Genomic DNA, 16433 nt, shown 5'->3' with positions numbered 1-16433 from the left:
TCTCTGGACTCAAAACTAGTGATGTTATCTCCGGCATATAGAATATAGAGAATCTTAAACTTCTGGATGAGTTTATCTAGACGGTCGGTGGTAAGAGCAAAGATAAGCGGATCTAGAACAACTGTATGTTTTCAATAAATATTTTTAAATATTATTTAAAGCAACCCTGTCATGTGGGTATGGGCCCTATACCCCACAACTAGGAGAAATGTGTTGCTAGATATAAGGCTTATAAAATTTAACCAAACCGTAGCCTTAATAGTACACAAATCATAAGAACCGCTGTTCAGATAAAAATAAAGGTATCACAGTATATTTCAAGATTCTCCTCCCCCAATTTTAGTATTGTTGGTACATATGTAAGGCATAGGTAAAGAGACATATATATAGAAATAGAATTATGGGTAAATAAGCATTATTAGGCTTGTAGTTAACTTCATGGACCAAAGGACAGGGTTTAAACAGTGCTGGGTGTAGAAGAATGACTATCATAAGGGTTTATACCTACAGTGCATTGCTCAGATTATACATTAACCTCATCATGGCAGAATAAGTGCGTTTATAGAATATTCCATAACTTTATAGTGTTACAATATATGTAGCTGTATGAACGGCTATATACTATGTTAGAGGAAGAGTTAGTAGGTTTATCTCAGTAAACCTTAAAACAGCAACTAGCCGATTTAATGGGTGAAGGAAAACATATTCACATATCAAGTAAATATCGAACTATATATATTTACAAACGTATTAAAGAACTTCAAGTCCTCCGGTTCCCTGTCCAGTATTAAATAAGCAAGAAAGAACAAGAACAAATATAGCAATGTAAGTCCAGGAGGAAGAAGCCCTAAGTATTAGACGCTTCTTCTAGTTTGCCTATTCCTTGTCGCAAGGACCAGAATCTATCCACTGTGATATCCTTCCATATTTCCCAATGTGGGCAAACAGGCCAAATTAGCATCTGAACATGTACGGTACAATCCATATCCATAGAAGATTTCCCGAGAATTCCACATGTCACTGCAGAAGAGCCATATGCACCTGAGGCACTGTGTACAGCCAGGATAGTCCCACAAACAGGCCCCCCACTCTGACCACCAGCCTCCGTCACTCCATGCACGAAACACCTCTCCACAATCACGCCACTCTAAAACCGTAAGGCCACATCTGGATCGAACAAACGTTCGTATCGTGTAGGTATTACAGCTGTCAAGTTATTCAGACAATAAGCTCTGATCAGTCCGTCCACGTTATCGAGTAGGGCAATTGAGGAAGCAGAAAGTGGTTCAATCTCCTGGTATGCATTAGGAATGATGTTTGGCATCCATTTTAGGAACCCGGAGATGATTTTAGGAACTGGGAGATGGAAAAAGATGCTTGGTCGGTCTGGCCACGAGATAGATAGATAGATAGATACATAGATTAGATAGATCAATAGATGCAATGATAGATACGATAGATAGATAGATTTGATAGATAAATAGATTCATTTGATAGATAGATAATTTCCCAGACAGAGAAGGTTCCCAGAGGAAGTTGCGGCGCCCGAGGCTCTGATTAGAACAGAGCACTCTGTGTATCTGCCCTCAGCCGAAATCGGAACATTCTTTAGCTTTCTGTCTGTCGGCCAAATGTCCGTCTGCCAAATGTCCGTCTGCCAAATGTCCATCTGCCAAATGTCCGTCTGCCAAATGTCCTTCTGCATTTGTCAGAGCACCGCATGCAATATACTGTGCCACCAGATAGGAGTGGTGTGTTAACTAGTACTATTCTTATCAGTTTAATCCCTGTTACGTTCCCTATCGGGGGACGTGTATATGGCATGGATTTTAGGAACCGGGAGATGGAAAAAGATGCTTGGACACCCAGTACAGGTCGTTCTCCTTCAGCCTTTTTATACGAGGGTCCCCGACCCTCAACAGGCACGACAGCATGAAAGACCCCATATGCCATTACTTCCTTTTGCACAATCGAGTACAGGTATCGCATCGATTTTAGGAACCCGGAGATAATTTTAGAAACCGGGAAATGGAAAAAGATGCTTGGACACTCAGTACAGGTCGTTCTCCTTCAGCCTTTTTATACGTGGGTCCCACCCTCAACAGGCCAGACAGCATGAAAGACCCCATATGCCATTACTTCCTTTTGCACAATCGAGTACAGGTATGGCATCGTTTTTAGGAACCCGGAGATAATTTTTAGGAACCGGGAGATGGAAAAAGATGCTTGGACACCCAGTACAGGTCGTTCTCCTTCAGCCTTTTTATATGAGAGGCAGTTGCGGCGCCCGAGGCCCTGATTAGAACAGAGCACTCTGGAACGTATCTGCCCTCGGCCGAAATCGGAACATTCTTTAGCTTTCTGTCTGTCGGCCAAATGTCCGTCTGCCAAATGTCCATCTGCCAAATGTCCGTCTGCCAAATGTCCTTCTGCATTTTGTCAGAGCACCGCATGCAATCTACTGTGCCAACAGATATGAGTGGTCTGTCAAGTAGTACTATTGTTATCAGTTTAATACCTGTTACGTCCCCTATCAGGGTACGTGTATATAGCATGGATTTTAGGAACCGGGAGATGGAAAAAGATGCTTGGTCGGTCCAGCCACGAGATAGATAGATTTGATAGATAGATAGATAGATAATTTCCCAGACAGAGAATTTTACAAGACATGCGGTCTGGGACCCATGGCAAGATTACTTCCTTTTGCACAATCGAGTACAGGTTGGGGATTGCCTTTTGTGCAAAGAAATTTCGGCCGTGTACCTTCCACTGCGGTGTCTCCTATCAGGGGACGTGTATATGGCATGGATTTTAGGAACCGGGAGATGGAAAAAGATGCTTGGTCGGTCCTCCTACTTCAAATTTGGGGCACTGCTCGTGCAATCTACTGTGCCACCAGATATGAGTGGTTTGTTAAGTAGTACTATTCTTAGCAGTTTAATCCCTGTTATGTGCCTTTTTTATGGTTTGGGTTTTGAAGCCGCAGTGCAGCACCAGAGGCCAGAAAAATTAGGCATGTACACATGCCTGAAAAATTAGGTATTGTTGCAGCCGCTGCTGTAGCAGAGGCCAGAAAAATTGATGTTTGTTTGACAGTTAGAAAGTGCCCTAAAACATTGCGGCTTGAACCCTAGTTGTTGGCGGATAAGTCACGCAAGTCATCCGGCATTCGAAGATAAAATACAGCAGAGTGTGGACCATTTTTAGCCCAAGGCAGCTCATCTCATAAGGCCTTTTTTACTCGAATGTATCACCCAATGTCAGTCCCTTCGGGATCCATCCCTCATTCATTTTAATAAAGGTGAGATAATCAAGACTTTTTTGACCTAGGCGACTTCTCTTCTCAGTGACAATACCTCCTGCTGCACTGAAGGTCCTTTCTGACAGGACACTTGAAGCGGGGCAGGCCAGAAGTTCGATTGCAAATTGGGATAGCTTAGGCCACAGGTCAAGCCTGCACACCCAGTAGTCAAGGGGTTCATCGCTCCTCAGAGTGTTGAGATCTGCAGTTAATGCGAGGTAGTCTGCTACCTGTCGGATGAGTCGTTCGCTGCGGCTGGATCCCGAAGGGCTGTGGCGATGCATAGGAGTTAAAAAGGTCTGCATGTCCTCCATCAACAACACATCTGGAAAGCGTCCTGTCCTTACGGGCGTGGTCGTGGGAGGAGTATTACTTTCATCTCTTCCCCTGTTAGATTCCCGTTGTGCTGTGACATCACCCTTATACGCTGTGTAAAGCATACCTTTTAATTTATTTTTGAACTGCTCCATCCTTTCCGACTTGCGGGAATTCGGTAACAATTCAGTCACTTTATGCTTATACTGGGGGTCTAGTAGCGTGGACACCCAGTACAGTTTGTTCTCCTTCAGCTTTTTTATACGAATGTCCCTCAACAGGCACGACAGCATGAAAGACCCCATTTGCACAAGGTTGGATGCCGAGCTACTCATGCTCCAGGAAGAAAACAAATGGTATGATGTCGCTGATGGTGCCTTCGGTGCAACTGACTAGGTTTGTCACCTCCTCAAAAGGATGCATGAGCCTACAGGCATCGCGCATGAGCGTCCAGTAACGTGGCAAAAATATCCCCAGCTCCCCAGAGGCTGTCCTAGCACCCGGGTCATACAAATACTCGTTAACAGCTTTTTCTTGTTGGAGCAGGTGGTCGAACATTAGGAGTGTTGAATTCCAATGTGTCGGGCTGTTGCAAATCAAGCGCCTCACTGGCAGGTTGTTTTGCCACTGGATATCTGACAAGTGCGCCATGGCCGTGTAGGAACGTCTGAAATGGCCACACACCTTCCTGGCCTGCTTCAGGACATCCTGTAAGCCTGGGTACTTATGCACAAAGCGTTGTACAATCAGATTACACACATGTGCCATGCACGGCACATGTGTCAACTTGCCCAATTTCAATGCCGCCACCAAATTACTTTTGTTGTCAGAAACCACTTTGCCGATCTCCAGTTGGTGCGGAGTCAGCCACTAATCCACCTGTGCGTTCAGGGTGGACAGGAGTGCTGCTGCAGTGTGACTCTCTGCTTTCAGGCAAGTCAACCCCAAGACGGCGTGACACTGCCGTATCCGGGATGTGGAATAGTACCTGGGGGGGGTGTCGTTGATGTGGAGCAAGATGCAGCAGCAGAAGAGGACTCAGCCGAGGAGGTTATGGAAGAGGATGGAGTAGGAGGAGTAGAGGAGGTGGCAGCAGGCCTGCCTGCAAGTCGTGGCGGTGTCACCAACTCCTCTGCAGAGCCAGGCATTCCATGCTTGGCAGCCGTCAGCAGGTTTACCCAGTGTAGGTGATAAACCTGCCCTGACCATGCTTTGCAAACCAGCTATCAGTGGTCAGATGGACCCTTGCCCCAACACTGTGTGCCAGACATGCCATTACTTCCTTTCGCACAATCGAGTACAGGTTGGGGATTGCCTTTTGTGCAAAGAAATTTCGCCCGGGTACCTTCCACTGCGGTGTCCCAATAGCTACAAATTTTTTGAACGCCTCAGACTCCACCAGCTTGTATGGTAAAAGCTGGTGGGCTAACAGTTCAGACAAGCCAGCAGTCAGACGCTGGGCAAGGGGGTGACTTGGTGACATTGGCTTCTTACGCTCAAACATGTCCTTGACAGACACCTGACTGTGGGCAGATGAGCAGGAACTGCTCCGGAAGAGAGACAGATTGGCGGATGGTTGAGAGGGGGCAAGGAGCACAGCAGTGGTTGATGTGGCTGAAGATGTTGGACCAGGAGGAGGATGGCGGCTTTGAGTTTGTGTGCTGCTTGTCCTCATGTGTTCATCCCATAGGCGTTTGTGATGTGAGATCATGTGCCTTCGCAAAGCAGTTGTACCTAGGTGGGTTTTGGACTTCCCACGACTCAGTTTCTTTTTGCACAGGATGCAAATGGCATTGCTGTTGTCAGAGGCAGACACATAAAAATATGCCACACTGCTGAGCTCTGCGATGACGGCATTCTGGTGGTGGCAACAGCATGCGTTGATTGGCGTGCTGTCTGGCTGACCCCGGGTGCCGATGCATGCTGTCTGACTGTGCCACTAGCTCCTTGCGATGACCTCCCCCTGCTTCCAACTTTTCTCCTCCTCCTGCTCCTCTCTGTCTCCCCATCTGAACTTTCCACCTGTTCTTCTTCTCTTCTACCGGGTGCCCACGTGACATCCACGGACACATCGTCATCATCAACCCCTTCACTTGTATCTGACAACTCAACAACGGAAGCAACGGCGGGTCCAACATCATCATCATCATCATCATCACATTGTGCGTCGTCCATGTCTGTAATGCTGCCTGACTGAGACATATCACAGTTATCTACATCCTCTGTCAATGATGGTTGCGCATCACTCATTTCTTCACACTGAGGTGTACATAACTCCTCTGACAGATCAAGTGAGGCGGCTATGGTGCTAGTGTCGGTGGTGGCGACAGATGGGCGAGTGGTAAGTTGAGAGGTGCCCGAAGCTAAGCTAGAGGAGGAGGATGGTGCATCAAGGTTACGAGCGGAAGCTGTAGAAGATTGGGTGTCCTGTGTTATAAAGTCAACTATTTCATCAGAACTTTTCGTGTTCATGGTACGTGGCCTAACACTGGGCATTATTCTATGGCCAAAGGGAATCACAGCACCACGACCACGACGGCCCCTGTGGGTTGGCTTGCCTCTGCCTGTCATTTTTATTTTCAATTAGTGCTACTATGCGTGCAAGCTACTGTGAGTGGGCACAGTATACGCTGTGAGCCTGACACAAAAAAAGCAGACTTATGTTTCACACTCAAAATAGTTTTTTTCTTTTTAAAATGTACACTTACACTACTATTAAACAAGATAATGTGAGTGGTGGCACTGTACAAGTGGGCACAGTATACGCTGTGAGCCTGACACAAAAAAGCAGAATTATGTTTCACAGTCAAATTTTTTTTTTTTTTAAATGTACACTTACACTACTATTAAACAAGATAATATGAGTGGTGGCACTAGGCAAGTGGGCACAGTATACGCTGTGAGCCTGACACGAAAAAGCAGACTGATGTTTCACAGTCAAAATAGTTATTTTAGTTTTAAAATGTACACTTACACTACTTTTACACAAGATAATATGAGTGGTGGCATTGGGCAAGTGGGCACAGTATACGCTGTGAGCCTGACACAAAAAAAGCAGACTGATGTTTCAGAGTCAAAATAGTTATTTTAGTTTTAAAATGTACACTTACACTACTATAAAACAAGATAATATGAGTGGTGGCACTGGACCAGTGGGCACAGTATACGCTGTGAGCCTGACACAAAAAAGCAGACTGATGTTTCACAGTCAAAATAGTTTTTTTATTTTTAAATGTAGACTTACACTACTATTAAACAAGATAATACGAGTGGTGGCACTGGGCAAGTGGGCACAGTATACGCTGTGAGCCTGAAACAAAAAAGCAGACTGATGTTTCACAGTCAAAATAGTTTTTTTATTTTTAAAATGTACACTTACACTACTAGTGGCACTGGACCAGTGGGCACAGTATACGCTGTGAGCCTGACACAAAAAAGCAGACTGATGTTTCACAGTCAAAATAGTTTTTTTATTTTTAAATGTACACTTACACTACAATTAAACAAGATAATATGAGTGGTGGCACTGGGCAAGTGGGCACAGTATACGCTGTGAGCTTGACACAAAAAAGCAGACTTATGTTTCACAGTCAAAATAGTTTTTTTATTTTTAAAATGTACACTTATACTACTATTAAACAAGATAATGGGGCCTAGTTATCAAGCAGTCAACCTCAAATACGCTGGAATTCCGCAGCGTATTTGTGGCAAGGCTGATTCACCTTAGTTATCAAAGGCTAGAATTTTGTGACGTAAACTTCGATCCGCCGGACTCAGTCCGACACAGATCGATTCTTACGTCACTCCAGATGTTCCACACACAAGTACGGCACAATCTGACTACTTTTGCTAGTTATCAAAAAACTAGCAGGTACGCTCTGCACTTTTCCGGCCCAGCGTACCTGGTTTTCAAACCGCCACCCTGGAGGCGGCGGATCTTATAGGAATCAATGGGAGTATGACCATAGCGAAAGTACAAGTTCGCTGCTGCCAGACATCCCATTGATTTCTATGGGAGCTGTCTGCACCTAACACCCTAACATGTACCCCGAGTCTAAACACCACTAATCTGTCCCCCTACACCGCCGCAACTAAATAAAGTTATTACCCCCTAAACCGCCGCTCCCGGAGCCCACCGCAAGCTACTCTATACATATTAACCCCTAAACCGCCGCTCCCGGAGCCCACCGCAACTATAATATATGTATTAACCCCTAAACCGCCGCTCCCGGAGCCCACCACAACTATAATATATGTATTAACCCCTAAACCGCCGCTCCCGGAGCCCCCCGCAACTATAATATATGTATTAACCCCTAAACCGCCGCTCCCGGAGTCCACCACAACTATAATATATGTATTAACCCCTAAACCGCCACTCCCGGAGCCCACCGCAACTATAATATATGTATTAACCCCTAAACCGCCGCTCCCGGGCCCTGCCGCAACCTATATTAAATTTATTAACCCCTAATCTGCCCCCCCTACACCGTCGCCACCTATAATACATTTATTAGCGCCTATCCTGCCCCCCACTACACCGCCGCCACTGTAATAAATTTATTAACCCCTAAACCTAAGTCTAACACTAACCCTAACACCCCCTAACTTAAATATTAATTAAATAAATCTAAATAATATTTCTATTATGAACTAAATTAATCCTATTTAAAACTAAATACTTACCTTTAAAATAAACCCTAATATAGCTACAATATAAATAATAATTATATTGTAGCTATCTTAGGATTTATTTTTATTTTACAGGCAACTTTCAATTTGCCTGTAAAATAAAATTTGATTTCTATGGGAGCTGTCTGCACCTAACACCCTAACATGTACCCCGAGTCTAAACACCACTAATCTGTCCCCCTACACCGCCGCAACTAAATAAAGTTATTACCCCCTAAACCGCCGCTCCCGGAGCCCACCGCAAGCTACTCTATACATATTAACCCCATAAACCGCCGCTCCCGGAGCCCACCGCAACTATAATATATGTATTAACCCCTAAACCGCCGCTCCCGGAGCCCACCACAACTATAATATATGTATTAACCCCTAAACCGCCGCTCCCGGAGCCCACCGCAACTATAATATATGTATTAACCCCTAAACCGCCGCTCCCGGAGCCCACCACAACTATAATATATGTATTAACCCCTAAACCGCCACTCCCGGAGCCCACCGCAACTATAATATATGTATTAACCCCTAAACCGCCGCTCCCGGGCCCTGCCGCAACCTATATTAAATTTATTAACCCCTAATCTGCCCCCCCTACACCGTCGCCACCTATAATACATTTATTAGCGCCTATCCTGCCCCCCACTACACCGCCGCCACTGTAATAAATTTATTAACCCCTAAACCTAAGTCTAACATTAACCCTAACACCCCCTAACTTAAATATTAATTAAATAAATCTAAATAATATTTCTATTATGAACTAAATTAATCCTATTTAAAACTAAATACTTACCTTTAAAATAAACCCTAATATAGCTACAATATAAATAATAATTATATTGTAGCTATCTTAGGATTTATTTTTATTTTACAGGCAACTTTCAATTTATTTTAACTAGGTACAATAGCTATTAAATAGTTATTAACTATTTAATAGCTTACCTAGCTAAAATAAAGAGAAATTTACCTGTAAAATAAAAACTAACCTAAGTTACAATTACACCTAACACTACACTATACTTTAATAAATTATTCCTATTTAAAACTAAATACTTACCTGTAAAATAAACCCTAAGATAGCCACAATGTAATTAATAATTACATTGTAGCTATTTTAGGAATTATATTTATTTTACAGGTAACTTTGTATTTATTTTAGCTAGTTAGAATAGTTATTAAATAGTTATTAACTATTTAATAACTACCTAGCTAAAAGAAATACAAAATTACCTGTAAAATAAATCCTAACCTAAGTTACAATTAAACCTAACACTACACTATCATTAAATAAATTAAATAAATTAACTACAAATAACTACAATTAAATACAATTACAAAAACTAACTAAAGTACAAAAAAAAGCTAAGTTACAAAAAATAAAAAAAATAGGTTACAAACATTTAAAAAATATTACAACAATTCTAAGCTACTTACACCTAATCTAAGCCCCCTAATAAAATAACAAACCCCCCCAAAATAAAAAATGCCCTACCCTATTCTAAATTAAAAAAGTTCAAAGCTCTTTTACCTTACCAGCCCTTAAAAGGGCCATTTGTGGGGCATGCCCCAAAGAATTCAGCTCTTTTGCCTGTAAAAGAAAAATACAACCCCCCCCAACATTAAAACCCACCACCCACATACCCCTAATCTAACCCAAACCCCCCTTAAAATAACCTAACACTAATCCCCTGAAGATCATCCTACCTTGAGTCGTCTTCACTCAGCCGAGCAGCGATGGAACCGAAGAGGAGACCCGGAGCGGCAGAAGTTATCCTCCAAGCGGCGCTGAAGAAATCTTCCATCTGATGAAGTGATCCTCCAAGCGGCGCTGAAGAAGTCTTCCATCCGGGCGATGTCATCTTCCAAGAGGCGCTGAAGAAGTCTTCTATCCGGGCGATGTCATCTTCCAAGCGGGGTCTTCAATCTTCATCCCGCCGACGCGGAACATCCTTCATTCCCGACGGACTACCGACAATTGAAGGCTCCTTTAAGGGACGTCATTCAAGATGGTGTCCCTTCAATTCTGATTGGCTGATAGGATTCTATCAGCCAATCGGAATTAAGGTAGGAAAAATCTGATTGGCTGATTGAATCAGCCAATCCGATTCAAGTTCAATCCGATTGGCTGATCCAATCAGCCAATCAGATTGAGCTCGCATTCTATTGGCTGATCGGAACAGCCAATAGAATGCGACTGATGTTTCAGAGTGGTGGCACTGGGCAAGTGGGCACAGTATACGCTGTGAGCCTGACACAAAAAAGCAGACTGATGTTTCAGAGTCAAAATAGTTTTGTTTTTTTTTAAATGTATACTTACACTACTTTAAAACAAGATAATTTGAGTGGTGGCACTGGACCAGTGGGCACAGTATACACTGTGAGCCGGACACAAAAAAGCAGACTGATGTTTCACAGTCAAAATAGTTTATTCATTTTTAAATGTACACTTACACTACTATTAAACAAGATAATATGAGTGGTGGCACTGGGCAAGTGGGCACAGTATACGCTGTGAGCCTGACACAAAAAAGCAGACTGATGTTTCAGAGTCAAAATAGTTTTTTTTTATTTTTAAAATGTACACTTACACTACTATAAAACAAGATAATTTGAGTGGTGGCACTGGACCAGTGGGCACAGTATACGCTGTGAGCCGGACACAAAAAAAGCAGACTGATGTTTCACAGTCAAAATAGTTTATTCATTTTTAAATGTACACTTACACTACTATTAAACAAGATAATATGAGTGGTGGCACTGGGCAAGTGGGCACAGTATACGCTGTGAGCCTGACACGAAAAAGAAGACTGATGTTTCACAGTCAAAATAGTTATTTTAGTTTTAAAATGTACACTTACACTACTTTTACACAAGATAATATGAGTGGTGGCACTGGGCAAGTGGGCACAGTATACGCTGTGAGCCTGACACAAAAAAGCAGACTGATGTTTCAGAGTCAAAATAGTTATTTTAGTTTTAAAATGTACACTTACACTACTATAAAACAAGATCATATGAGTGGTGGCACTGGACCAGTGGGCACAGTATACGCTATGAGTCTGACACAAAAAAGCAGACTGATGTTTCACAGTCAAAATAGTTTTTTTATTTTTAAAATGTACACTTACACTACTAGTGGCACTGGACCAGTGGGCACAGTATACGCTGTGAGCCTGACACAAAAAAGCAGACTGATGTTTCACAGTCAAAATAGTTTTTTTATTTTTAAATGTACACTTACACTACAATTAAACAAGATAATATGAGTGGTGGCACTGGGCAAGTGGGCACAGTATACGCTGTGAGCTTGACACAAAAAAGCAGACTTATGTTTCACAGTCAAAATAGTTTTTTTATTTTTAAAATGTACACTTATACTACTATTAAACAAGATAATGGGGCCTAGTTATCAAGCAGTCAACCTCAAATACGCTGGAATTCCGCAGCGTATTTGTGGCAAGGCTGATTCACCTTAGTTATCAAAGGCTAGAATTTTGTGACGTAAACTTCGATCCGCCGGACTCAGTCCGACACAGATCGATTCTTACGTCACTCCAGATGTTCCACACACAAGTACGGCACAATCTGACTACTTTTGCTAGTTATCAAAAAACTAGCAGGTACGCTCTGCACTTTTCCGGCCCAGCGTACCTGGTTTTCAAACCGCCACCCTGGAGGCGGCGGATCTTATAGGAATCAATGGGAGTATGACCATAGCGAAAGTACAAGTTCGCTGCTGCCAGACATCCCATTGATTTCTATGGGAGCTGTTTGCACCTAACACCCTAACATGTACCCCGAGTCTAAACACCACTAATCTGTCCCCCTACACCGCCGCAACTAAATAAAGTTATTACCCCCTAAACCGCCGCTCCCGGAGCCCACCGCAAGCTACTCTATACATATTAACCCCTAAACCGCCGCTCCCGGAGCCCACCGCAACTATAATATATGTATTAACCCCTAAACCGCCGCTCCCGGGCCCTGCCGCAACCTATATTAAATTTATTAACCCCTAATCTGCCCCCCCTACACCGTCGCCACCTATAATACATTTATTAGCGCCTATCCTGCCCCCCACTACACCGCCGCCACTGTAATAAATTTATTAACCCCTAAACCTAAGTCTAACACTAACCCTAACACCCCCTAACTTAAATATTAATTAAATAAATCTAAATAATATTTCTATTATGAACTAAATTAATCCTATTTAAAACTAAATACTTACCTTTAAAATAAACCCTAATATAGCTACAATATAAATAATAATTATATTGTAGCTATCTTAGGATTTATTTTTATTTTACAGGCAACTTTCAATTTATTTTAACTAGGTACAATAGCTATTAAATAGTTATTAACTATTTAATAGCTTACCTAGCTAAAATAAAGAGAAATTTACCTGTAAAATAAAAACTAACCTAAGTTACAATTACACCTAACACTACACTATACTTTAATAAATTATTCCTATTTAAAATTAAATACTTACCTGTAAAATAAACCCTAAGATAGCCACAATGTAATTAATAATTACATTGTAGCTATTTTAGGAATTATATTTATTTTACAGGTAACTTTGTATTTATTTTAGCTAGTTAGAATAGTTATTAAATAGTTATTAACTATTTAATAACTACCTAGCTAAAAGAAATACAAAATTACCTGTAAAATAAATCCTAACCTAAGTTACAATTAAACCTAACACTACACTATCATTAAATAAATTAACTACAAATAACTACAATTAAATACAATTACAAAAACTAACTAAAGTACAAAAAAAAAGCTAAGTTACAAAAAATAAAAAAAATAGGTTACAAACATTTAAAAAATATTACAACAATTCTAAGCTACTTACACCTAATCTAAGCCCCCTAATAAAATAACAAACCCCCCCAAAATAAAAAATGCCCTACCCTATTCTAAATTAAAAAAGTTCAAAGCTCTTTTACCTTACCAGCCCTTAAAAGGGCCATTTGTGGGGCATGCCCCAAAGAATTCAGCTCTTTTGCCTGTAAAAGAAAAATACAACCCCCCCCAACATTAAAACCCACCACCCACATACCCCTAATCTAACCCAAACCCCCTTTAAAATAACCTAACACTAATCCCCTGAAGATCATCCTACCTTGAGTCGGCTTCACTCAGCCGAGCAGCGATGGAACCGAAGAGGAGACCCGGAGCGGCAGAAGTTATCCTCCAAGCGGCGCTGAAGAAATCTTCCATCTGATGAAGTGATCCTCCAAGCGGCGCTGAAGAAGTCTTCCATCCGGGCGATGTCATCTTCCAAGAGGCGCTGAAGAAGTCTTCTATCCGGGCGATGTCATCTTCCAAGCGGGGTCTTCAATCTTCATCCCGCCGACGCGGAACATCCTTCATTCCCGACGGACTACCGACAATTGAAGGCTCCTTTAAGGGACGTCATTCAAGATGGTGTCCCTTCAATTCTGATTGGCTGATAGGATTCTATCAGCCAATCGGAATTAAGGTAGGAAAAATCTGATTGGCTGATTGAATCAGCCAATCAGATTCAAGTTCAATCCGATTGGCTGATCCAATCAGCCAATCAGATTGAGCTCGCATTCTATTGGCTGATCGGAACAGCCAATAGAATGCGACTGATGTTTCAGAGTGGTGGCACTGGGCAAGTGGGCACAGTATACGCTGTGAGCCTGACACAAAAAAGCAGACTGATGTTTCAGAGTCAAAATAGTTTTTTTTATTTTTAAAATGTATACTTACACTACTTTAAAACAAGATAATTTGAGTGGTGGCACTGGACCAGTGGGCACAGTATACACTGTGAGCCGGACACAAAAAAGCAGACTGATGTTTCACAGTCAAAATAGTTTATTCATTTTTAAATGTACACTTACACTACTATTAAACAAGATAATATGAGTGGTGGCACTGGGCAAGTGGGCACAGTATACGCTGTGAGCCTGACACAAAAAAGCAGACTGATGTTTCAGAGTCAAAATAGTTTTTTTTATTTTTAAAATGTACACTTACACTACTATAAAACAAGATAATTTGAGTGGTGGCACTGGACCAGTGGGCACAGTATACGCTGTGAGCCGGACACAAAAAAAGCAGACTGATGTTTCACAGTCAAAATAGTTTATTCATTTTTAAATGTACACTTACACTACTATTAAACAAGATAATATGAGTGGTGGCACTGGGCAAGTGGGCACAGTATACGCTGTGAGCCTGACACGAAAAAGAAGACTGATGTTTCACAGTCAAAATAGTTATTTTAGTTTTAAAATGTACACTTACACTACTTTTACACAAGATAATATGAGTGGTGGCACTGGGCAAGTGGGCACAGTATACGCTGTGAGCCTGACACAAAAAAGCAGACTGATGTTTCAGAGTCAAAATAGTTATTTTAGTTTTAAAATGTACACTTACACTACTATAAAACAAGATAATATGAGTGGTGGCACTGGACCAGTGGGCACAGTATACGCTATGAGTCTGACACAAAAAAGCAGACTGATGTTTCACAGTCAAAATAGTTTTTTTATTTTTAAATGTACACTTACACTACTATTAAACAAGATAATATGAGTGGTGGCACTGGGCAAGTGGGCACAGTATACGCTGTGAGCCTGACACAAAAAAGCAGACTGATGTTTCAGAGTCAAAATAGTTTTTTTATTTTTAAAATGTACACTTACACTACTATAAAACAAGATAATATGAGTGGTGGCACTGGACCAGTGGGCACAGTATACGCTGTGAGCCTGACACAAAAAAGCAGACTGATGTTTCACAGTCAAAATAGTGTATTCATTTTTAAATGTACACTTACACTACTATTAAACAAGATAATATGAGTGGTGGCACTGGGCAAGTGGGCACAGTATACGCTGTGAGCCTGACACAAAAAAGCAGACTGATGTTTCAGAGTCAAAATTGTTATTTTAGTTTTAAAATGTACACTTACACTACTATAAAACAAGATAATATGAGTGGTGGCACTGGACCAGTGGGCACAGTATACGCTGTGAGCCTGACACAAAAAAGCAGACTGATGTTTCACAGTCAAAATAGTTTTTTTATTTTTAAATGTACACTTACACTACTATTAAACAAGATAATATGAGTGGTGGCACTGGGCAAGTGGGCACAGTATACGCTGTGAGCCTGACACAAAAAAGCAGACTGATGTTTCAGAGTCAAAATAGTTTTTTTATTTTTAAAATGTACACTTACACTACTATAAAGCAAGATAATATGAGTGGTGGCACTGGACCAGTGGGCACAGTATACGCTGTGAGCCTGACACAAAAAAGCAGACTGATGTTTCACAGTCAAAATAGTTTTTTTATTTTTAAATGTACACTTACACTACAATTAAACAAGATAATATGAGTGGTGGCACTGGGCAAGTGGGCACAGTATACGCTGTGAGCCTGACACAAAAAAGCAGACTGATGTTTCAGAGTCAAAATAGTTTTTTTATTTTTAAAATGTACACTTACACTACTTTAAAACAAGATAATTTGAGTGGTGGCACTGGACCAGTGGGCACAGTATACACTGTGAGCTGGACACAAAAAAGCAGACTGATGTTTCACAGTCAAAATAGTTTATTCATTTTTAAATGTACACTTACACTACTATTAAACAAGATAATATGAGTGGTGGCACTGGGCAAGTGGGCACAGTATACACTGTGAGCCTGACACAAAAAAGCAGACTGATGTTTCAGAGTCAAAATAGTTTTTTTATTTTTAAAATGTACACTTACACTACTATAAAACAAGATAATATGAGTGGTGGCACTGGACCAGTGGGCACAGTATACGCTGTGAGCCTGACACAAAAAAGCAGACTGATGTTTCACAGTCAAAATAGTTTTTTTATTTTTAAATGTACACTTACACTACAATTAAACAAGATAATATGAGTGGTGGCACTGGGCAAGTGGGCACAGTATACACTGTGAGCATGACACAAAAAAGCAGACTGATGTTTCAGAGTCAAAATAGTTTTTTTATTTTTAAAATGTACACTTACACTACTTTAAAACAAGATAATTTGAGTGGTGGCACTGGACCAGTGGGCACAGTATACACTGTGAGCTGGACACAAAAAAGCAGACTGATGT

Source organism: Bombina bombina, chromosome 2 (genome assembly GCF_027579735.1).
Source record: "Bombina bombina isolate aBomBom1 chromosome 2, aBomBom1.pri, whole genome shotgun sequence".
Taxonomy (NCBI): Eukaryota; Metazoa; Chordata; class Amphibia; order Anura; family Bombinatoridae; genus Bombina; species Bombina bombina.
Note: the sequence above shows the minus strand (reverse complement) of the source record.